Here is a 6000-nt window from a genome sequence, read left to right on the forward strand (position 1 = left end):
TTAATGTGAATTCTTTATGTGCCAAAGTGTTAATAGATTCGGGAGCAACTCGATCGTTTGTTTCACAAGATTTTGTTAGTAAGATAAGTTGTCCTGTTGAGTGTTTAAATGAAATAATTACTGTGGAATTAGCAAATCAAGAACGTGTAACTGTTAATCAAGTTTGTGTGAATTGTGAGATTGAGATTTCTGGTAGTAAGTTTTGTGTAGATTTGATACCATTTAAGTTAGGAGAATTTGACGTTATATTTGGGATGGATTGGTTATCTAGGAACGATGCCCAGATAGATTGTCGAAATAAGAAGGTAATGGTGAAAACGCCAGACGAAAGGATAGTAACGTTCAAGGGTCAAAAATAAGTAAAGAAGTTCTTAACGATGATTCAAGCCAAGAAGTTACTACGACAAGGATGTGAGCATTTCATGGCATATGTGATTGACAGAAGTCAAGAACCAACAAAACTTGAAGATATTCCAGTTGTGAATGAATTTCCAGACGTATTTCCCGACGAGTTACCAGGACTTCCTCCAGATAGAGAAATTGAATTTGCGATCGACTTAGCACCTGGAACAGAACCAGTATCCAAGGCCCCATACAGAATGGTGCTTGTTGAGATAAAAGAGCTAGCGAAGCAATTGCAGGAGTTGTTAGAGAAAGGAGTAATCAGACCCAGTGTATCCCCGTGGGGAGCCTCGGTATTATTTGTCAAGAAGAAAGATGGAAGCATGAGACTGTACATCGACTATAGGGAGCTCAACAAGCTGACAATTAAGAACAAGTATCCGTTACCCAGAATCGATGATCTGTTCGACCAGTTAAAGGGAGCCAAGTACTTCTCCAAAATTGATTTAAGATCGGGATATCATCAACTGAAGATCAAGCCAGAAGATATACCAAAGACAGCTTTCAGAACAAGGTATGGACATTACGAGTTTTTGGTGATGTCTTTTGGATTGACCAATGCCCCGGCAGCATTTATGGACCTGATGAACAGAATTTTCAAGGAGTATTTGGATAAGTTTGTTATTGTGTTTATAGATGATATTTTAATTTATTCAAAAACGGAAGAGGATCATGCAGAACATGTGAGAACGGATTTGGAGATTTTAAGGAAAAATAAATTATACGCTAAATTCTCAAAGTGTGAGTTTTGGCTACAGGAAGTTCAGTTCTTAGGACACATAGTCAACAACGAAGGGATCAAATTGGACCCGGCAAAGATCGAGGCAATTACGAATTGGGAGAGACCGAGAACACCCACTGAGGTAAGAAGTTTCTTGGGATTGGCGGGATATTATCGACGATTCATTCAGAATTTCTCAAGGATTGCAACACCGTTGACAAAGCTTACACGAAAGAATGAAAAGTTTATATAGAACGACAAGTGCGAAGAAAGTTTTCAGGAGTTGAAGCGGAGATTAATCACGGCACCTGTTTTATCACTTCCAGACGATTAAGGGAATTTCGTAATTTATAGCGATGCTTCTCACAAAGGACTAGGATGTGTTTTAATGCAGCACGAAAAGGTGATTGCGTATGCATCAAGGCAATTGAAACCACACGAACAAAAGTATCCTACTCATGATTTGGAGCTAGCAGCCATAGTTTTTGCTTTAAAGATTTGGAGACATTATTTGTATGGAGAAAAATGCGAGATTTTCACGTATCACAAAAGCTTAAAATACATATCCACACAGAAGGAACTTAATATGAGGCAAAGGAGATGGTTAGAGTTGATCAAAGACTATGATTGATCGATTAATTATCATCCCGGTAAAGCGAATGTGGTAGCAGACACATTGAGTCGGAAGGAAAGGTTGAATGTGTTATCATTACCTGAAGATATATATAAGGAATTTCAGAAATTGGAATTGGAGATTAAAGTTTGGAAGCCTGAGGAAGCGAAAGTATACAGTATGACTTTCCAACCGGAATTATTTGAGAAAATAAAGAAATGTCAGGAAGATGTAATGGATCAAGATATAAATCATTTGGTAGGTGAGGAATTATGCACGCAGAAGGATGATCAAGGTATTCTTAGGTTTTCTTCAAGAATTTGGATTCCACCAGTGACGGAGCTGAAAAATGAAATTTTACAAGAGGCACATAGTTCAAGATATTCTATCCATCCAGGGAGCACCAAAATGTACAGAGATTTAAAGAAGAATTATTGGTGGCCAGACATGAAGAGGGAAATTACGGAATGGTTTAGCAAATGTTATACCTGTTAGAGAGTTAAAGCAGAACATCAGAGACCAAGTGGATTGTTACAGCCATTGAAGATTCCAGAGTGGAAGTGGGAACATATTGCCATGGATTTCATAGTTGGATTGCCAAGGACAAGGGCTAATCATGATGCCATTTGGGTTATAGTGGATAGACTTACCAAGTCAGCTCATTTTCTGCCTATAAATGAAAGATTTTCGCTCGACAAGTTGGTCCATATGTACCTGAAGGAAATTGTAGTTCATCATGAAGTTCCTGTGTTTATTGTATCTGATCGAGATCCAAGGTTTAATTCAAGATTTTGGAAGAGTTTTCAAGAATGTTTGGGAACAAGACTGAATATGAGTACGGCCTATCACCCCCAGACGGATGGCCAAAGTGAAAGAACGATCCAGACAATCGAGGACATGTTACGTGTTTGTGCTATTGATTTCAAAGGAAGTTGGGACGAACATTTACCTCTGGTAGAGTTTGCTTACAACAACAGTTATCATGCCAGCATTGGGATGCCACCCTATGAACCCCTTTATGGACGCAAATATAGATCTCCAATATATTGGGACGAAGTAGGAGAACGCAAGATACTTATACCTGAACTGGTACAGCAGACAAAGGAAATTGTTGAAATTATCCAGAAAAGATTGATAGCCGCACAAGATCGTCAGAGGAAATATGCAGACCAGTCAAGGAAAGATATGGAATTTGAAGATGGAAGCTTGGTATTACAGAAAGTATCACCATGGAAAGGACTAACGAGGTTTGCAAAGAAAGGGAAGCTAAGCCCAAGATATGTCGTACCTTTTGAGATCCTAAAGCGCGTTGGAAAAGTAGCTTATGAGTTGGCGTTACCACCGCACATGGAGCACATTCACAATGTTTTTCATGTATCGATGCTCAAGAAATATAATCCAGACTCCAGGCATGTAATAGAATATGAGCCAATAGAGCTTCAGGCAGATTTGTCATATGTAGAGAGTCCGATAGAGATTCTAGAGGAGAGAGAGAAAGTATTGAGAAATAAAGTGGTAAAGCTAGTAAGAGTATTGTGGAGAAACCCAAAGGTTGAAAAGTCAACCTGGGAGTTAGAAACTGATATAAGAGAAAAGTACCCTCATTTGTTTTCTTAGGAGATTCTGAGGACAGAATCCTTTTAAGGGGGAAGGATGTAATATCCGGGATATATCGTGTAATTATGTTTGCTATTAAATAATTATTATATGTGTTCAACATCTATTCTGTGAATTAATTGTTAAGTGTTATCTGTACTTGGATATTCAAAAATAATATTAATTGAGTATTTTAATTTTTATATATCCAAAATAAAATATAGATAATTGTCATATCTTTGTAATTATTTTTATGTTGATTTATGGATTTATAAGGATCATATGAAATTTATAAAATCTTTTTCCGGGTATTTAAAATCTATTTTATAAAAACGAGAACCAACCGACGTCATCCGTTGTTACGTTTTTCGAACCCAAAACTCTTCCGAGAACTCCTTCCTAACCTAATTGTAATATTCCAAGCATATTCCATGTTTCGACTTTTTCAATCCGGCGTACGGTTTGTTCTGCGCGGGTCCCGGCGCAACATTTTCGATATAATATTCGTTTCGATAAATCAATAAAACCCGTATTTTCGATAAACGGGAGCTTTTTATTAAACTATCCCAATTATCACTTCGTAGTACGTGTAACCAGGCGCTGAGACCAAGACCGCAGTACAAATTGTACTGATTTGGATAATTATCCCGAAAACCGATACCGTTTGGATCAGTTTTTATAAATAAACGTACCATTTTATATCCGGAATGATCCAACGGGATACTAATTTTCCGTAATTATAAATAGCCTTTTCTCGTATTTTATTTCGTATCAAAATCATTTGCAGATAGTTAATTTTATAATTTTTAGAGAAAAACCCTAATTACATAAACTGTTCTAAGAATCAAACAGCAAAACGAAGGCGTTACCGATCTCTGTTTTCAAAGCTTGAGTAACCAAAACGAAGGATTTGAAGTATTCTACCAGATTCTGAGCTTTGTTTTACTGCAGAAATCAAGGTTTATTTTCTATAATTTTATTTATTTTCGAATTAAATTTATTAAAAATATGAATTTTTGTTCAGATGATTGTTTGTATGATTTGATGATTGCATGTTGTAGAGCTTGTTTCCCTGGTGATTTTGATATATTATACGTCTGATTTGGAGTTCAATAACATGTTCAAAATTGAGTTTGATTTTCGAATTTTAAAATTAGGGTTTATAACCCGTATGAATGTTCTTAATTGAAATTTGGGGGTTTCTTATTCTGGAATAGATTGATGTTGTGGTATAGTGGATTGTATTCTCTGTGAAATTTGCAATCTAGTCGTACAAGTTTCATGAATCAACGAGGTCTGTTGAGAAGGGAGTTGTATTTTGAAGTTTACGTCAAACCCGCCGGAAACCGGCGAGTTTCTTGATCAAATTCCGGCCAAGTCTGGGGTTATTGATGAATTTTGATTGCAGATATAGATTCCTGGTGTTGTGTATTATTGATCTGGAGCTTGTGGTGGTGGGAGGATGCCGGAGTCGAGTTCTCCGGCCATCCCCGACGTTTTCCGGCGACTGGACTGCAAAATTGCAGTTTGGTCCCTGTACTTTTGGAGATGATGAAGTTAGGTCCCTGTACTTTTGGAGATGATAAAAATTGGATTCCTATTTTAAGAATATTTAAAAATCATATTTCCTATTTATTTTTATTATAAAAATTCGATTTAATTTCTGAAAATTCTAAGAATTATTATTTTAATTCCAAAAATTATTTTTAATTCAAAAATAAATCTGAATTAATTAGTTAATTAATTACAGTTAATTTTTAATTGATTAATTGGTCAATTAATTCGAAAATTAATTGATTAATTGATTTAATTAATTATTAATTGATTTTAGTTATTATTTAATTAGATATAAATATTTAAAAATGATTTAAAAATTTTGAAAAATAGTTTCGAGATTTAAAATATTATTCTAAATTATTTCCAAGGCTCGATAATTATTATAAAATTATTTTGGAGCCAGAATTGGCCAACCGAACCCTGTTTATTATTCCGAAATTGATTCAACGACCCGTTTTAATTCCGAAAAATGTTTTAAAAATCATTTTAAATACCAGAAAGCCTATTTATGACCCGAGACTTCTTTATAAATAATATATCATTGACTACGTGATGTATTATGTGCTATATGTGACTTGTTGATTGACTATCAGTCTATATATTCGCTGTTTACTTGATTATTGCATAACTTTCAATCCGTTAATCGGATTTGGGTAAAACGAAGGGTAGATAGAAGTATGTGTTGAATAGAACTCTATGAGTGGATTATTAATAGATGCTTATGATATGTGAGCAGAAGAGGCAAGGCGTAGGAAACGGAAACAGGTAGTTGAGGAGTAAGACGATTGTGATTGGAAGCGAGTGCAGTGTAGTAAGCTAATACCAGGCAAGTGTTCTGAACTTTCTTGAGATATTGTAGTATTTGATAGTCTTGTTGATATTGCAAGTGCTTTGAAGCACTGAAACCAAACTCTGATTCCAGTCATTGTTCTTGAGCCATGAACCTTATTCTTTCTAGACCATTGATTGTTGTATACCCAAACACGAACCTCAAGTATACGATACTACTCCACAAATACATGCAAACAAAATCCCAAACACCGAACTGAATTATTTATATACTCAAACATTGTATCCTATGCTTTAAAAGCCGAAATCTTTGAAACCTTGA

Source organism: Apium graveolens, chromosome 2 (assembly GCF_009905375.1).
Source record: "Apium graveolens cultivar Ventura chromosome 2, ASM990537v1, whole genome shotgun sequence".
Classification (NCBI taxonomy): Eukaryota; Viridiplantae; Streptophyta; class Magnoliopsida; order Apiales; family Apiaceae; genus Apium; species Apium graveolens.